Source organism: Lagopus muta, chromosome 2 (assembly GCF_023343835.1).
Source record: "Lagopus muta isolate bLagMut1 chromosome 2, bLagMut1 primary, whole genome shotgun sequence".
Taxonomy (NCBI): Eukaryota; Metazoa; Chordata; class Aves; order Galliformes; family Phasianidae; genus Lagopus; species Lagopus muta.
Window position 1 is genome coordinate 98,459,401 of NC_064434.1, and position 18,528 is coordinate 98,477,928.

The 18,528-nt window shown below is 37.5% G+C and overlaps 1 long non-coding RNA gene across 1 annotated transcript in view; it reads left to right on the top strand.

The window, feature by feature from the left end:
* LOC125689529 (uncharacterized) overlaps positions 1 to 18,287 on the top strand; it is a 125,338-nt gene extending 107,051 nt beyond the window's left edge. Inside the window, exon 3 of the long non-coding RNA XR_007375321.1 lies at positions 16,291 to 18,287. This is a non-coding gene — a long non-coding RNA (uncharacterized LOC125689529). The remainder of the gene's footprint in view (positions 1 to 16,290) is intronic.
* Positions 18,288 to 18,528: the final 241 nt, after the last annotated feature.

An 18,528-nucleotide genomic window follows, 5' to 3' on the forward strand; every position in this document is an offset into this window, starting at 1 on the left:
TAAGTGGACCAAAGTGACTGTATAAAGCAAAGAGATCTGTGTTCTGTCTATCATGCACAATCTTGGAACTTGGTCATTCCTGTATCCCTACAGGCTCTAGTAAGTGTTGGAAGGAGAACCTAATGACAGAAATAAGAGGCGTGAATCAGTCTTCCTTATAAGACTGTGAGTGTGTTGGATAAAAATGTGTCATTTTTACACCCCAGGTTTGTTTTTGAGAAGCAGAATCTCCTAATTAAAAAAAAAAAATTAATGATTGTCCGTGAATATTTGACTTTTAAACTATCTTGTTAAGTAAGAAATACAGCTTAAGTAATTTTAGCAAAGAGTATTTTCTGGTACATGCAAGCAGGATCCGTGGAACATTTCTGTAAATTTAATACATGAAAGCTATGTTACACATAAGGCGGATATAGAGTTCATTAATACAGACAGAATTGGTCTGAAGCTGAAAAACTGAGGCCTGAGACTTTGTTTCAAATAATTTTAAATGTAGATTTAAACTGGCAGTAAGAAATGTTCCTAAACTTCTTCAGTGAGGATGGGAGAAACACTACTGCTGTGGAAAGAGTCCATGTACAATAACATAGCAGGAACTCTAGTTTTGCATCTATGCAATAACCATGCTGAACTAAACACTTTACACTTATAATGCCCCTTCACATCGCAAGAGTCCTTTGAGGGGGAAAGAAAAATAATATTGTCTTGCTTAAGAAATTTTAATGAACTTTCTTTAAATGCAAAATCCTAAGTATGGCAAGTATGAAAACGTGATGTGAAGAGAACAAAATCAGCCTGAGCAAAGCCCAGTGTTGTTATGGTATTATTGACTATGTGAGTTAGTTTGTTTAAAGTCAGGTTAGCAATGTCTGTGCTACACTGCAGAAATAATCAGATTTACAATAGAAAACTGATCCATCAAAGGAGAGACTGCGAGAGGGAGCAGAGAGACAATCAGGAGAGGAATAGGGAGATGAAGACTGAAAAGGCTTTGAAGGATTTATTTTTGAGGGCAGCGCAAACAACAATGCTGAAATCTAATATAGAGTTCATGGAAGCGGGGGACCTTTCTTGTGGAGGGAGTATTTGCCTGAAAGAAATCTGCTGGAAAACAGCAAGCAGCTACAGTGGGGATTTTTGATGATTCATTGAAATGTTCTAGTAGAAACCAAGTCTTGTCTCCTGCAAATAGGACATCAATTCTTACTGGTGGGTAACTGGTGTGGTAGATATGTTGTGCTTACAAGACAAGGTTTAGGTAGCGGGGACCTGTGCGAGCAGAGCCCAGCACTGCACCGTGACCGAGAGGAGCAGCTCCAGTGGGCAGACTGAAGGGGGAGGGAAAGAGGATGGAGGAGTGGGAGAGGAGCGGCCCTGCAGCCCGTAAGGTCAGTGCGGAAGGACTGGAGCAGCTCACTGCATCCCAGGAGAGGCCCATAGAGGAGCAGGCTATCCTGCAGCCCATGGGCACCAGATCTCCACGTGCAGCAGCAGATGATGCCTGATCCCCCGCAGGAGTAGCCCGGACTGGAGCTGCAGCCTGTGGTGAAGCGGGAGGGCTGGGGATGCTGCTGCCCACAGGGCTGTAGTGGAGCAGACCTGCAGGGTGGGCAGTGGCACGGAGCCGTGCTGAGCAGTGCTAGGAGAGCTGCCCACATGGCATCCATGTAGGAAGGACAGCATCCCGTGGAACAAAGCCCACGTGGAGCAGGGACAGAGATTGGTCACAGAGGAGCACTGACTGCAGCCTCATTCCCTGTCTTTCTGCACTGCTCGGGGGGAGGTGGAAGAAGGTGAGTGATGAGATACTGTTTTAGTCTGCTTTTAGTTTCTCTCTGCTCTAGTCTATTAGTAACAAATTACATTAATCTCCCTTACGCTGTGTCTGTTTTGCTTGTGATGGTAACTGGCGAATGTCTTCCCCATCCTCATCTTTACCCATCAGCCAAAACATTTCCTTGTATTTTCTCCCCCTGTGGTTCTGAGAAGGGGGAATTGAGAAAGCAGCATGGTGGAGCTGAGCTGCACATCGGGGTGAAACCACCACAGTAGGAAGCAGAAATGACAAGTGACATTTTCTCTTTAACATAAGTGATTTTCAGATAATTTAAATTACATACGTTCAGGTCCAATAACAACACTTATTTCCTTGCTTTACTGCCGATGTTTCTTACTCTCGTCTTAATGTAATGCCTGGGATGCATTTACCTACCAAACAAAGGCTAAAAAACTAAATCTACTTGTAGTATGAAAAAATCACAGCAAATTGCTTTCTGAGTTTAGTACGCATCAGCTTCATGTTGTGCTAAAAATGTAGTTTTGAATCACACCGCACTCTCTTCACTTGTGTTGAAGAAAAGATGTGCCTTGTTTAAGTGTATGTTTACAAAAGGCCTTTTGTTTCTCCTGATGGTGCCATGAGGAGATTGTTGAAGATCATTGTGGACTGTATAGATTATGAAAACTTGTTAGTATTCCTGGAGATGTGGGGGGGGGGGGGGGGGGGGGGGGGGGGAGGGGTGAAGGGCTCCAGGTCCCCATCGGCATGTCCCCATGCCAGCCTGTTGTCATCCCCCTCCCAGCGAGATGCCTGATGCCAGGTCTCACTCCAGCTGCCCTGCCCTGATCTGTCTGAGGAGTTCCCTAGACAGCATCATATCCCAACCACTGGGACTAAGTTAGGAACAGTATGGAATAGTATAGTAAAGGATAGAAAAGTTCAGGTTGTGCTTAAACGCATCTCTTTTGAAGTGAGCATTCACTCATTTTCTCTGTAGTGAAGGTGCACACCTGAGGAAGGACCAGAACTCTTGTTTTCTGCCCCAAATCATTCCTCACATTGACTGCCTTTCGGACTGAAGGATCTCAGTACTCGTTACTGCTACTCAAATATTTTCCCTAATGTTTTAACACAATCTGCCTGTGGTTTTTTAAGGTTATGACAAGCTGATAAACACACAATACTGTTTTATGAAATATGCTTGGAATTTTTTTTTTTCAGTTTTGACTTAAAAAGGAGTTGAATACCTAACTTCATACATTCCATAAACTTGTATTTCATCCTTTAAAATGGTTAGAATATAATGCTGAGTGTTGGTTATGTCAGCTGTTGAAGATTAAGGGTTTGCCTCCAAACGTGTAGTAAAATATTTTTAGAGAATCTTTAATTATAAAACAGGCAACATTTAATAAACTTTGTAGAAAAGCATTTTTTCTAATGAATATCAATGTCTTGAAGATGCACAAAATTGATGAAAATTGTACCTCTTTATGACATTTATTATTGCCTCTACCTTGAAGCTTGTGCAGACATTCAAAAGGCAGATATGAGGCAATGAACAAAACTAGATGATCCCCTCTGTATCTACTAAGAGAGACCTTCTAGGGCACTGTAGTAACTGCTAATGGCAGTATAAAAATCCTACAGTAGGAGATAATGACTGACTCATTAAAATGATACACTTCACATTAATATTACTTTTATGGAATCTGGAGTGTTGATTTCTCTTCTTTTGCAGAACCCATATGAAGACTTGTGAATTTCTTTTTAGTTACAATAACAGAGCTTCAGACCTCCAAGCTGTATGTGTAGTCAGGAACAGTAGCAGCACTGCATTTTCCTCTATGTTGTTGACAGCTAATGAGCTTCCAACATTTAACAGTAATTCTATTTATTGTTTATTGTACAGAAACTTGCATCTTTCCAATTGTATCTCTTTTCATTTCTGGGATTGCAGGTTGAAACTCATCATTACTCTCTTTAAGTTACTCAAAATTTCTATATTTATGGTACATATATTTTCGATTATAAATCATCAGCAATTTAACTGGAATATGTAGGATTTTGTGTAGATTATTGGAGGAATGCTGAATAAGATACTTGAAACTGCATTAATTGAAGAAATTTGAGCTTTCGTTAACAATGTCAAGGTAGCATTAGGGGCATTTTGTCTTGGTGCTGATGCTTGAGCAAGCTTTTAGGAATTTTCAGCAGATGTTAAACTCAAAGAGACTGCTTAGGAACTTGCCCAACAGTTATTACTGTTGCTTAAGCACAAATTGATACCCATTCATGGAAGAGCAAGAAGAGAACCTACAGCTCTTTTAAGTGATACTTTGTGACTGTGAAGTCCTATGCTTAGGTTTGTGTACTTTTTGCATGAGTTCGCTTTAAAATAGATAGGATTGATATATCAATCTCCACCACCTTTTGTACTTTTTGTACGATAATCTGCATTCATTTTCAGAACATTTAGCTGTGGCTGAGTCCCAATTCTTCATCTTCTTCTAGGTCTTACCATCTGCTTCAGAATACATATCCAAACTTGAAATGTCTTGGTTATAAAATCATGTCATTTTCAGGACTTGCTGAGCAAGTCCTGAACAAGTTATTTTACTCTTTCATTTAAAAAAGAAAGAAAGGAAGGGAGGGAGGGAGGAAGGGAGGAAAACACTGTTTATAGGAACATATCCTCTCCTACTCTCTGCACTAGGAATGAATGAACTCTGCAGTTTCATACTTCTAGTAAACAGGACTTTGCTGAGTGTAAATGATAGAGGGAGACTAAGCACTACAGTAGTTCAATTGATTGTTTCTTTTTAGATTTCTTGGCCATGCCTTCCTTGCAGAACCAAAAATGTTTGTAGCCACATGCAGTAAAATATCTTGGGTAACTTCTGAAATAAAGCTTAGTTATCAGATTCCTGAGACTATTATACTTTTCCTATGAAAGTGCTGAATATTTTAAACTTCAGTTAGAAGTTTTTAAGGATATGCATGAATGAGGTAGGGGAGAGACATCTACTACTCCCTTAATGCCTTTGAAAACACTGTTTTGTGGTGTACTTGCTCATGAGTTTATTTTTAGCAGTTCACTGTTTCTGATAAAATATCCTGGTATTAATAACAAGCTTCAGCAGTGGCAGAATACTTAATCTCCTTTAATCATATTTGTATTGGTCGGCTTCAACTGACTGGAAAATTTGACAACATGTCTTTACTGTTGTCATTTATGGGTGTTTTCTGAGTTACATTTTAAGGTTTTCAGTACAGGTGTAACCACATGGAATAGGAAAGTAACTGCCTGAAACTAGAAGGAAGGATTGAAAAGCTTGCAGTTATTAACTACTATAGAAACTAAAGATGATTTTTATAAGTGGTTATTTTCTGTACAAGCCGTCTTTCTTTGCAAATTTTAATGGAACATGACAATTTATTTACTGTTATTCAGAAACAAAGCTCATCAAATGGTATGTGGTAGAGATTGGGAGAAGAGAGAAAAGTGGTGTTGATAATGATAATATATCCAGAAGTAAAATAGAAATTTACCTATCTCTCTTCCACTAAGGTTCAGTGATCTGAAAGAAACAACCAGGAAAGAAGTTGAGACACTTTAATGATAATGGTCTTAACTGTGTCATGGTACATGAAAACACAATGATGGGAAAAGAAGTTCTGTAAAAACAGTGCATGAGTTTTGGAGAATAGTCTGAGGCCAAAAATAATACATGGAGGTTGTCTGTGATAATGAAAGGCAGGAGCAGAAATAACAATCTGTATTTTGAAAATACTTAGAAGCATTTGAGGAGATATGGTCATATTTCTCTTATCATATTTGATTTAATTAGAATTAAATGTAATGTAATAATGTATAATTAGAATATAGAGTTACAAGAAAAGCAAGAAACATGGACAAAGGAGCAGATATTGCAATAGCCAAAGGAAGAAGTAAAGGAATATCTGAATCTGTTTAGAATAGCATGGCTTGTAGAAATGGCAAAGTAAAAACTTTCAAAGAAATCCTCCCCCTCTGGGATAAAAAGGGAAGACCTGTAAATTAATGTCTTCTTAAGTAGGACCAGCCCTTAAGAGGGATTATAGAACAGGTCTTGTGTGAGTTATCTTGAATCAAGAATCATGAAAGTTGAGAAATGACTATTCGTACAGTTATGAAAAAAGACTAGTCTTACTTCTTACCAGACTGTAAGGAAGATTTAGACGACACATAAATGTGAGAAGTGGATGGTTCCTCCATCTAGAGGAACCTTGACAGTCTGGAGTAATGGGATGAGGGCAATCTCAAAGTGTTCAGCAAACAGAAGTGCAAAATCCTGCACTGAGGAAGAACAACTTCATGCACAAGGACATGCTGGGGGCCACCTAACTGAAAGGCATAAAAGGACCTGGGGTCCTAGTGATCAAAAGAGACATGAACATACTGGAGAGAGCCCAAAAAATGACCATGAAAATGATTAAGGGACTTGAACACTTCTCCAATGATGAAAGGCTGAGTGCTGGGCTGTTCAGCCTGGAAAAGAGAAAGCTTTGGAGGAATTGCACTAATGTAGAGTCTGCAAAGAGGTTGAAGCCAGGTTCTTTGCTGTGGTATCCAGTGACAGGATAAGAGGCAATGGGCACAAACTGAAAAATGTGTGTTGCAGGTGAACATGTTTTTCCTGTGTGGGTGACTGAGTGATGGAGTAGGTTGACTAGGGAGACTGTGGAGTATCCCTCCTTGGAGATACTCAAAAGCAATCTGGATGTGGTCCGGAACAAGAGGCAGTAGGTGGCCCTGCTTGAGCAAGGCTAAACAAGATGATTTGCATTCAAATCTCAGCCAATCTGTGATTCTGTAGTTAGAAACAATTTCAGAATTTTGGGGGTGGAGAAAAGTAGTTTGTTGTGCTGAGCTGTGTTTATAAAACCTGTAGTTTTTGCAAGCATCACATATAACCACTTTTTCTGGTACTCTCTGTATACAGAAGATTTGGGTCATCCAGTCACAGTATTCTTGGATGTTTGAGTGGGAGTTTTTTGTTGTTATTTTTCTTAAGACTGTTGAAGTCTGTGAATCCAGATTTTATTTTTTTTCCTCTTCTGTCACAATAAACAAAACTTTTGTTTTCTTACTTCCACTTTACTTTTGAGACTGTTGAGGCTGTCTCCAGAGGGCTGCGAGATCTTACTGGAGGTAATCTGTCAATGCCCTGCATATGCAGGAGATATTTCTGTGGTAGCCTCAACATTGGCAGTCTGTACTTCTGCCTGAGTAAAACCTCTTTGAATATCATGTGTTCTGCAGGGCAGAGCATTCGGTAATCATGCTAGTAAATTCAAGTGCTATCAGAAACTCATGTTGTTCTTGGCTCAGTGGAACTGCAACCTGTGGTGATTGTCTGAAAGTCAGTATTAAGTCAGTAATGGTATTCTGATTGAACTGCTTTTATAGACAGATCAAAGGTACAATGACACACATTTCATTATGCTTTTTTACCTCTCTGCTTTTGACTACACCTGCTCTTTCCACATGGTTTCTAGACCATATACTCTTAATGTGCGCAGATCTGCTATCTCATCCTTTTCCTGGAGGTTAGTGATGCTGGTGCTTTACTTTGCCACACTCATAAATGTTTTTAGAGCTGTGTGCATTTAATAATAGCACTTTATCTGAAGAAAGATTTGTGCATTTTTATGGGAAAGAACACTTTGTCTATTGAATTCCGTATTATAAGTAAGGAGTCTATATTGGGATGCTAGCTCCATTTCTATGATAAAAAATATAATAGCTCTCATTTTTAAGCAATGATGGAAAGGAAATGGTTAATGGAACAAAGTTAGACTCATCTATCCAGATCTCAACCAGTCTGCATGTATCTCATTTTTTTCACAAGGATAGCCACCTAATATAGTCAGGTTTCTCAAATGCCTCTCAAGCAGCTGGGAGCATAATTTCAACTGAAAACAGGCAAGCTGAACGTCTGGCTTTTTCAGGAATTATTGTTGTTCAACCTGATTTAGGCATCAAGCATTTTCAGAGGACATTAGAGTCCTTTCTCTCCACAGTGAGGACAGCAGATTTTTACATGGGGGTGACTGAATGTAGGGGGAAGAATTTAATTCATCTATGTAATGTCCATTGTTATAGCTCTTTTTTTTTATTTTATTTTTTGGACTAAGAATAGTGATTTTGAATAATACTGCTATGAGATTTTTCAATTTCTTTCCAGAAAAAAAGTTCCTAGGAGAGTGCAGGAACAACTTGTGATTTGAATAGAAAAATAAGCTTTTAGGAATATCTGATTTTGTTCTGCCTTACAGTTAGGCTGATTTGTTATGAAGATACTAAATGGACTGTTGTTCACATTACTGTAAATATGCTAAACTGATTAGTATTGAAGACAAAATCAGAGAATCTGAAATAATTTAGGTTGGAAAAGACTGTTCAGGTCATCAAGTCCAACCATCAATCTAACATTACTAAGTCCATCATTAAGCAATGCACTAAGTGTGCCAGCACCTCTACGTCCTTTTCTGCTGGGCAGCTTTCCAGCCCCTCTTCCCCCAGCTCCTAGGGTTGTTAAAAACCAAGGGCAGCACTCAGATTTTGGCCTTATTGAATTCATGTGATTGGACGTGGCTCGTTAGTCCACCCTATCCAGATCTCTCTGTGGATCTGGCCTACACTCAAGCAGATCAACGATTTCCTAAAATTGCTCTTGTTCTGTTTAGATTAGGTTTCAGAATGCAAAGATGGTTTTAAAAAATCAACAAAACCAACAACAAACCACTCAACACAAACAGCTATGAAATCTGTCTGACCTTATCAATGTGAGCAGTGTTGACAGTTCTCATGTATGGGTGCACGCAGTTCTCCCAGCTGGCATCAGACACTCTTAGGTCAAATTCTGTTTTTGTCAGCAGCAGATTTAATCTGTAAGACTGTCTTCCCATAATGGAGAAAAGTTCCCAAAACCCCAGTCTTATTTTCTTCTTATTATAGCAAATATAATTTTAAATTTAAATCTTTTTATGAATAACAAGTAATCACTTTATGGCTAAAATAATATACTTTTACATGAATCTTTTGGGTCTCTGTCATAATGTATTTCTCTTGCCTGCGTAATGGAAGAGGCACGGCAAATACTGTGATTTTGAACCTGCTGTTATAAGCTTGCGTGAACGTTGCTTCTGTTTTACTTGCATTGGGGCATGAAAGGATATAAATTAGATCAATATCATTGGAAGGTGTGGGAAAAAACTTTTCCTCTACACTCTAAATGCAAGGTTAACTTTTTGTTTGAATAGTGAAGAGAAACATGGATAACCTGTTTGTCTTGGGTAGCCATGATTTTCCATCTTATCCATCTTAACATTAATGGCTGCTCCTCAGTTGTATTTATACTGCAGTTCATATCAAGTACTCAGATGATCGCAGGGTGCTACTCTTGAAATGCAAGAATAGAAAACTATTAGTGAATCCATCTCCTCCATTCTCAGCATAAGCCATATCAGCAGAGTAAATGGCTCAATTAATTATTTACATGGATTCTCCATATATCATGCCATTGTCATCATCCCTCAAGCAGAAAATAATGTGCACTTGAAACACTGCAGTAACAGGCTGTGGTGGCCAAAGATCCAGGTAGGAATAACTGGTTAGAGACATTTATGTTTTAGTACTTCTTACTCTGCCTAGGGAAATGTGACATAAAAGTTACTTTCCCACAATTCACTAGTGAATAAGTAGCAGAGCAAAGGTACGACACTGTCGTTGAAATTAAATGTGATTATCTGATTTACAGCACTATGCTTTCTTCTATCAACTCAGAAGGTCAATTTGATATCTTAAGTAACATTTCAATGAGAAATAAAATGATGGATGTTTTTATGCGGAAATTGGAGCATACATAATAAGCTACTTGACAAAAGTGATAACAAATCAGCATGAGAATGAGATATATACACAGAGCTCATCCCCTAGTCTGTTGTTTCCCTGTCACCTAATTTCTTTCTCTGAGCATGGTGGTTTTTTTTGTTTAATAGTATTTAAAGCAGTCTGAATTGTCACATGCTGTTTTATTTGTGAGAATTCCTGGGTAAGACTCTCTTTTTGCCACCAAATGTGCAGTTTTTATGTGAAGAGTTTCATCCTAGTTGTTGTTCACAGGAGCACTGATTAATTTTTTAGTGCTAATTTGGCATTCTAGTACAACCTTATACTTAACTAAGAAATTACCATATATTTTTATTGGTTTAAAGAGATGTAAAAATGCTTTGATCCAAGAAAGCCTAGAGTACTCACCTACGAATTAGATGATTAACATGCTGCACCATTCAAAAGTTATGAGATTTTCCTGCCTGTAATCAGACACACACAAAAAAAATAAATGGATAAGTTATCACAATCCGGAGTTTCTGAACTCTTCCATTGCCACTTAGCTTTTCCTCCACTCTATTTCTCCATTCTAGAAGGATAGCCTGTAACCAAGGTTCTAGTATGCCTAATTAGTCTTTGGTATAATGATATTGACCTTTGTTGGTCAGCACCCAAAATGACTGTATTTCTCTTCTTTTTTGTCTATGTTCTGATAATTTATATCTTGTTGGAGTCATTTTTGATGCCATTTTTTTTTTTTTTTTTCATTTATCTCTTCTGCTGTAGTATTTGTACTTGGAATTTTGAGATTTATTAAATCTGGTGCCAAACAGGAACAAGACCGCTGGGGAAAGGACAGATGGATTCATAGAGGGGAAAGTTTAGGGTTTTCTTGACTAACTCTGGACTGTGTTGCTTATGGGAGTGAGCCTCTACAGGATGTATTGAAAATATTTCTAAGTTCTCTTTCTTTCTAAAGCCTGTAAGAGTGTTTCTAAATTTTGATGTGTCAAGTAAGTGCACAAATGTTCAACTACTGTCAAGTAAATGCACAAATCTCTATTCCTGCAACAGCTATAAGTTGGCAGTAGCTGCCATGAGCTAGAGAAAGCCAATTTTTGTCTTTAATAGCCAAACAGTGACAGGCATACCAGAAAGGTTATTTCTTGTCCAGTAGAATCAAGGGAAGGGAAACCTTTCAGTAGTGTGTAAACTACTGTATCTCTATGATATCAAATGTCAGACAAGACTGATGATCTCTTCTGGCCTAAAAATGTGTGACTTTGCTCAGTGACTCAACTTTACAGCTTTTATTTTGAAAGCCTGATTTTAGTCCAGAGCTATATCTATTAGCTCAGGCAATAGTGTGTTTGCCTGGGGGCATTCTTTCTCTAGCCATATTCTCTTCTGAGGGAAGAGGAAGGTGTCTTAGATGTGGATCACAATTCTGGATTTATTTCATGCAAACACTAGTTTACCACATGATCAACTAATAGTCTACCTCCAAACCTGTTCTCTGCTCCAGATGCCATGTGTCTGGAGCTCTAATCATCCACTCTTGGATTTGTCACAGTCTGCTTAAATAAGAAAACATCACAATGTGTTTTTAGTCTCTGGACATGTATGACCATAAGGCAGTTATTTTTAAATAAACGTTTTGTTTAGTTCTGTAATGCTAACTAAAAGTTTTCTGAGTATTTAGGAGTACAGTGGTTCCTTGGCATACTTGGCATTCATTTTTATCACAGACATCTCCAAGAAGTTACAGTGCTGTGGTTCTGCATTATCCTTGATACAGCTTCCTCCTAACTGATATCACAGCTGGGATTTGGCAGCCACAGGGAATTAAATTCAAAGCTAAGGCCAACAAGAGGGTCAAAATTGAACGTTAAAGGAGAGATATCAACCATAACAAAGTCTGAGGAACTTCAAAATAGAGGGAAAAATAGTTTGCAAGCAGTAGTTTCTAAGGAAAACTTTGATAGGTTCCTTCTGTGTATTCATAGTGATTTATTTCTGAAGTTAAAATCCTGTTCTTAACAAAAATTTTCAGAAGTAGCACCTGATGATGCTGCTGGTTTTTAACACTTTAGAGAACAAAGCACTTTCAGGACTAAACCATGGAGTATGACGAGCACTCTCATCTTGCTATAAGTAGTTGCTATTAGACTGTGATCTCTATTCATTTTTGGAACCTATTGTTACCTACTGCTAGAGTAACTATAAGGGAGAGAAAAGTTACTAGCTCAGGTCTTTCTTTGGTCTTCTTTCCTCTTTTCACAGAGTCTGTAAGCTAATTTTGGAATCATTTTTGATATATTGTATATAATTTTAGTTGTTTTTTGTTTCAAAGATGGGTGCTGCATAGCCCACTGGTGATTGATCTACCTGACCAACTTGCTGAAGGAGACAGTATTCTTGCCTTTTCATCCTTGAAAATAATACCTGCCCTTTCAGTGCAGATCATTTTGTGTCATGTTTATTCACTTAATGTAGTTTTTAATAATTTATGGTTACTTAGCTATTACACTGAAAAGTGATTACTTCAAATGACATTGCTCTGGAAAACTGTTACAGAGAGGATGTGTTCAGTGAAGGAATCCATACACTGTTATCCACTTCGATTTTAGTTGAATAATCTAATAATTATTTGAATTAAATGGTTTATTAGGTACAGAATACATCATATTAAATCACAATAAATAATTCAGTCTGTGAAATGCAAGTTGGATATAACTCCCTGAAGATAAGTATGTCTTTGAGACCACAGAGTACAGAGGTGTGTTGTATGAACAACTGATTTCAGTTGTCTCTGAGCAAATATATGAGAATGTATTTCTTGTCCTTTACATTAAATTTCAAATAATAGATATCATAAAATCAGTCTCTCTCCCAATTTAGACACTATGCATTTTGATTGACCCAATAATGGAATGTAAATTAGGGTAAAATTACTTTTAATGGGTGTTAGTAAAGTAAATGATGATGAATCAGTCGTCTTCAAAATAGTTCAAGCCCTTTCCAGAAATCACAACAGATATCAAATAAATCTATTGATCATAGTTATGGCCAGGACACCCAGTGACTAAATTAGAGAAGAAAGCTCTTTTAATTCTATGAAACAAAAAAAAAAAAAGGAAATAAATAAAAAATAGTAAATAAATTTGTGCTACTTTTGGGATTCTTCCTCAATTTCAAACAGAGTCTAGGCAAACTGGTTAAAGATGACTTTAGGCTCTTCTAGGTAAAACTGAGTCACCAAACAGTACATACACTGTACTTTTTTTTTTTTTTTAAACAGTGCTAGGCCATTTGTAAGAAATAAGTTTGTTTTTCTGGTTTTCAGTAATTGTTAAATCTACACCAGAAGAGAAGTTCCTTTTGGTCAGCTGCTCATTGTATTGAGTTTTACCATTGATTTGCCTATGGGTTTGAGATTTTCTATTATTGATTCATATTGTTTCTATTATTATGCTATCATTTGGAGTTTTCTGTTATTTCTGCTATTTACTTACTACTTCCTTGTGAGTGTGAAAGCCCTTTTGTAAAGAAAAAACCATTATTGACTCTTCAAAATCCGAGCTTCTTCCTTCAAGATATAAGCTGTCCTAAAGATATTATTCTTAAATATTTCCATTCTTTTGGATTTGTCTGTTTTTCTTGACTCAGCTTACCGTTAAAGCTCGATATATGGAAAACAAATTAGGTTGTTGTTATGGTTGCTTACCTCCTTCTGGCAGTTGCAATGGTTTGCTGCACTTATGATTCATAATGGTTTCCCATCTGCTGCTTGCTTCTGTTCAAGATGCTGTGCATTTTAAATCTTTAAGTTGTTAGGTCTGAGTCTAATCTTTAAATTGGTAGGTCAGAGTTAGTCTGGGGACAAGATTCTCCTACTGCCTTTCCTTCTGGATGAGGGTTGCCACTCTGTGAAAAGAAATGTCTGTAGTGTATGGAAGGTAATATATGTACTAAATTCTTTTTGAAGAGGAAAATTTAAATTCTGCTGTCAGTACTGATGCATTGTCAATCTCTTTCTGTCTTCCAGAAGTGTATTCATGATAGATTATCTCTTTCACTGGCTTGATTAAATATTTACTTCAACGCTTTCCTAAAAAAATAAACTAGAATCAAAACTCCAGGTACTGGAAGCAGACAGTACTGAAGGAAGGTGAAATGTACATGTTGTTAATTTAGACCATTCCTGAAAATTTCTACAGGTCTTAAATGCATTTATTCTTGTGGAGCTGTTGAAGGTGGTCCAAAAGAGGCTACAAGGCTGCCCCCAGAGGGCTGGAGTGCATCTCTTATGGACACAGACTGGTGGAGCTGGGCTTGTTCAGTCTGGAGAAGAGAAGGCTCCAGGGAAACCTTGTATTATTTAAAGAGAGATTATAAACAAAAGGGAAATGAATTTTTTACATGGATAGATACTGATAGGATGAGGGGGAATGGTTTTTAACTAAAGGAAGGGAGATTTAGACTTTGTAGGAGGAAGTTTTCCCCAGAGAGGGTGGTGAGACTGAAACAGACTGCCCAGGCAGAGGTGGATGCCCTGTCTCTGAAGGCATTCAAGGTTGGGTTGGATGGGGCAACCTGATCTAGTGCTTGATCTGGTGCCCTGACAACTGTGCCTGTGACAGAGGGTTGGAACTAGATGATCTTTGAGGTCGTTTCCAACCTAAGCCATTCTGTGATTATATGTTTTTATGTGGAGTCTGAAGTGTTTAAATAATATGACGTATGTATATGTAATAAAACTGATTTACAGATTAAAAAAAAACACATTCTTCTACTTTAAGATCTGAAACTGTGCTTTTTTTTTTTTCGTTAATCTTGACAGAACTTATTCATTTATTTGTAAGATTCATACCACTTGCTCTAATACAGAAATCATCTATTTCTCTATAACTCCCTTCAGTTGGCAATTAAGAAAATTACAGGTTATTCTTGCATCTCCCTCTTTCCATGTATGCAGATCATAATTTATTTCATCAGTATAGAATCAGTTTCACTTACACGATTTAGTACAGAATGTATTGTAGATTTTTCTTCTCTGAGAGTTAACAAATTACAATAATAAAGAACCCAGACATCCTACTGAGATAGTTCAGTACCTCAGGATGCAGCTTGGATAGCAAAAATCTTTGTATTCCAAGCTGGATAAGTTTGTAGTCTTTTTTAAGTTTGATAGTTTAATTGTGATTCTGGTAGATGCCCATTCACTATGCAGTATATGCTCACAAAATGTACAGCACGCTCCCACAGGTAGTCAGGAAGGCTTAAGAAGCAATGATGATTGCAGTGGCCTTGGTACTGTTGTGGGGCCTGGTCTGAATTGTGGTGGGGCAAGGCGTGCCTCTGCCTCGTGTTGACGGAGATGTAGGAAAGTGTCTGTAAACCACCAGTATCAAGTAACTCATGTAAATTAGTACTGTTCAGCATAGCTTCTCTTCTGAAATTGTCTTTACCGGCTTTCTTAAGCTTGAATAACTACTTTGCCATTTAGATTTTAGGATTTTAAGTTTTAAAAAGTCTATTGAGTGCATAGTTTTTGGGATCTATTTTACCTATTTATGGGAGGCATTAGATTCAGTTCAGGTTTTCTGTCTGTTTTTCATCTACAGTCTAGGGTCTAGAAGCCCTTATTAGAGCTAGAGATGGGCAGGAGGAAGCTCCAGCTCTCGTTTTCAAACATCTTGCATTTGCTCTTCCTTGGGAATGGGACAAGAGAAGGGGGAAGAGAAGTGACAGATTTCTGAATTTTGAGAGATGCTTTATCCTAGTCTTACACATGCAAGTTGCAACCTCTAAGTTGACTCAAGAGTTAGCAAGATTCTGTGCCTATTGAAATTATTAAAAAATCTTTAGATTATTTCGTGCTTTCTTATATGGCCCAAGAAATGCTTCTGTCATTCTGAAAGCTGAAATTCATGTGAGACGTCCAAGTATAAAAAACTTTTAAATACATGCATGATTTGACTTTTTCTTAATATTATCAAAGCGACAATTTAATCTTCATAGTCACGTCATGCATGAAATCTGAATGTGTCCCTATATGATGTCCGACTCGTATTGCAAAATGGGTATTACTAAAAAGCAAAGAAATCTTCTGAGGATATTTCTTCTATTAAAAAAGAGGTCAACATATAGATGCAATCTCCTGATATGGATTCATTACTAGAAGTTTCTGTCTGCTTCAAAACTATTTTCATACATTTTTGCCTTCCAGAGACCAACAGTAAAATCTAAGTTGAAAATATACCTAAGAGCTTACGCTAAAATATTATTAGTTTGTTAGGTGGCTGTCTATATTTAAAACCTAATTAAGGAAAAGAAGAATTGCTTTTGAAGTTTCCAAGTTTGATGTTTTGGAGCAGATCCAAAGCTGACTGTAATTCAAATGATCTCAATACAGCCAAGGATCTGCCTACTTTATTCAAACAAAATTTTTACCAACCTGTTTTTTAACTCATGAAATTCTGCAGGTTCTAAATAATGACTGTATCTTCTCCAGTCTGTAATTTGGATAAGACGAAGAGCCTATTTGCTTCTAGGTAATGGCATATGGGGCACACTGGGCGCAATGAAAACAAGCACCCTTTTAAAAACCGCTTCATTATGCTTCCTTCAGGTACTGGGAAGAGCTTGAGGCAAGACAGCGGGTGAGATGGATCATTGAGCTGATCAGATATGGCAATTCCTGTGTTTTTTATGTGCTCAAGGACGACGTAGTTTTAACCAAGCATAAACATTTTACAGCTGGCTGATACAAATCTGTTTTATTTGTTTCGGAGTTAGGGAAGAAAGTATGTTTCTCAGAGGTTTTGAGGAGAGCCTGTAGTATGGACACATAAGGTGATGATGGATTTATATTTATCTGATAACTTGTAGCAGGCATTTCATTGAGTAACAGAGCTCAGAGCATGATAATACTTTCTAAAGATGGATAAGAATATGTGTTACTTCTGATTTTCACAAGAATTGCCATGATGAAACACGTCACTGTCCTGTAGAGCTCACTTCAAATATATGGTTGAAGTCTCTTAGGTACATTATTTCACCTGACTTCCAATATTTTTAGACACCTCCTTACTAGATACCACAATTTCGTTTATCCTTCAGTTACAATTTCTTCTGCGTAACAAAGTGAAATACTTTCTTCTAGTAATTCTATTAATTAAATGTTGTTTCCTCAAAGATTTCTCAGATTTTAGAAGAGCTTTTGGAAACTGTTTCAGTAAGAAATACCATATTTTCATATCTGCAATTCTTTGAGCCTTAATGATCTAGTCCTAGTGAAACACGCATAATGAATCACATGCATGGTTTGATTGTTTTTCTTTAGTACTGTTTTTGATTTGTTGTTACAAAACTCATTGCGTTAGCTGTGATCTCTTTTCCATGGCAAGATGCTAACTATAAAATGAGAAGGTAGAAACAAGAGTCTGTTGATGGATTAAACTATAAATGCAAGTGATAGCAACACTTTTAACAAAAAGCCTGTTAACTACCCTTTAAATGTAATCCTGGCAGTTTGTAGAGTCAGAAATTCAGAGAGAAGAGTGTTCTGCAGCCAGAGGGGATGTAGAAACAAACTAACTGTGACAGAGACCTGATGCAGATAGGTGTGACCTGGAGGTGAGGAGCTCACTGGTACGAAGTCTGGTCAAGCCCTGGAGATGACAGCCTCTGTCCACCAGCTTGCAAAAGGGGTTACATGCCAAGGGCCTCTTCCACAACTTCTGCTGAAAAACTCTATCAGAGATGGCAAAAGCAGACTTTTTAGATTTCACGTGGATTAACATTTGTTACATAATGTGCCCATGCTTTATGATTTCTAAAGGATTATGAAAGAAAAGCATTTGACTTCCTTGAGTTTCCAGTGATGTTCACATCCCTCTGGGCTGTTTGAAATGCTTGATTGAGATCATATGGTGTGCTTACAGATGTGGTATGTTTATTCAGTAGTGTGTATGTATTTAAAGTCAATTTATGTACGTTGCAGTTTGTAGAAATGTATGTAAAAATATCTAGAAATATATAAATGTATTTATATAAAACTAGATCACTGTGTATCTCCCAAGGACAAATGCCTCATTTTGACACATTATGCTGAGGTACTTCTGTTGTGACATGGTGTTAGCCTTCATGTCACTGTTGCTTATCATCTTTTGCGCTCAGTCCACCTTCCAGCTAAACTGGAAGGAAGTATTGAGTTTGAGGTACCATAAATGCTAGATGTTTGTGGGATGACATTTTATATGTGCTATTTCATTTTCAAATTTCCTATAAGCTGTTTCAGCTGCTGATTTTCATTGACTTCACCGATGCTAATCTGGCAAACAAAGTGCAATAAGCATATCTGTTTGGTGATCTCGTTGGTGAAGTGCTGAGAAAAAGTGCTGTTATTTTGTAGAGAATGTTGTTTCCATGTTTTCTTGTCCCTTGAAAGATTTCCATGTTTCATATCACCCATATTCAACTGCCTTCCATTGGTGTTTTATGAATGGAGAGGAAAAAGCCCATCAGAACCAAGTTATAGGGATGCTTAAGTCCAGTGTCCCAGGCTCTTTCTGATAATGCTTCCAAGGGAATGACAGTAAAATAATGGTTTTCATATGACCTGTTTTTGACAAATGGCAGCATCTCACCTGTGAGCTCACTGTGTTTCTCGTTTAGCATGAAATGGTAATGACAATCTATAAATTAAACAATTTTTTATTTTACCAGCTTATTTATTTTCAATTTTCCTTAAACTGCCTGAGCACTGAGGACCATTGCCTCTGCTGTCTGTGTATCCTTGTGCACAGATTTACATAGCCCAAAGCCTTTTGCTTTCTTTTCTTATGCAACTTGAACTTCCCTGGTA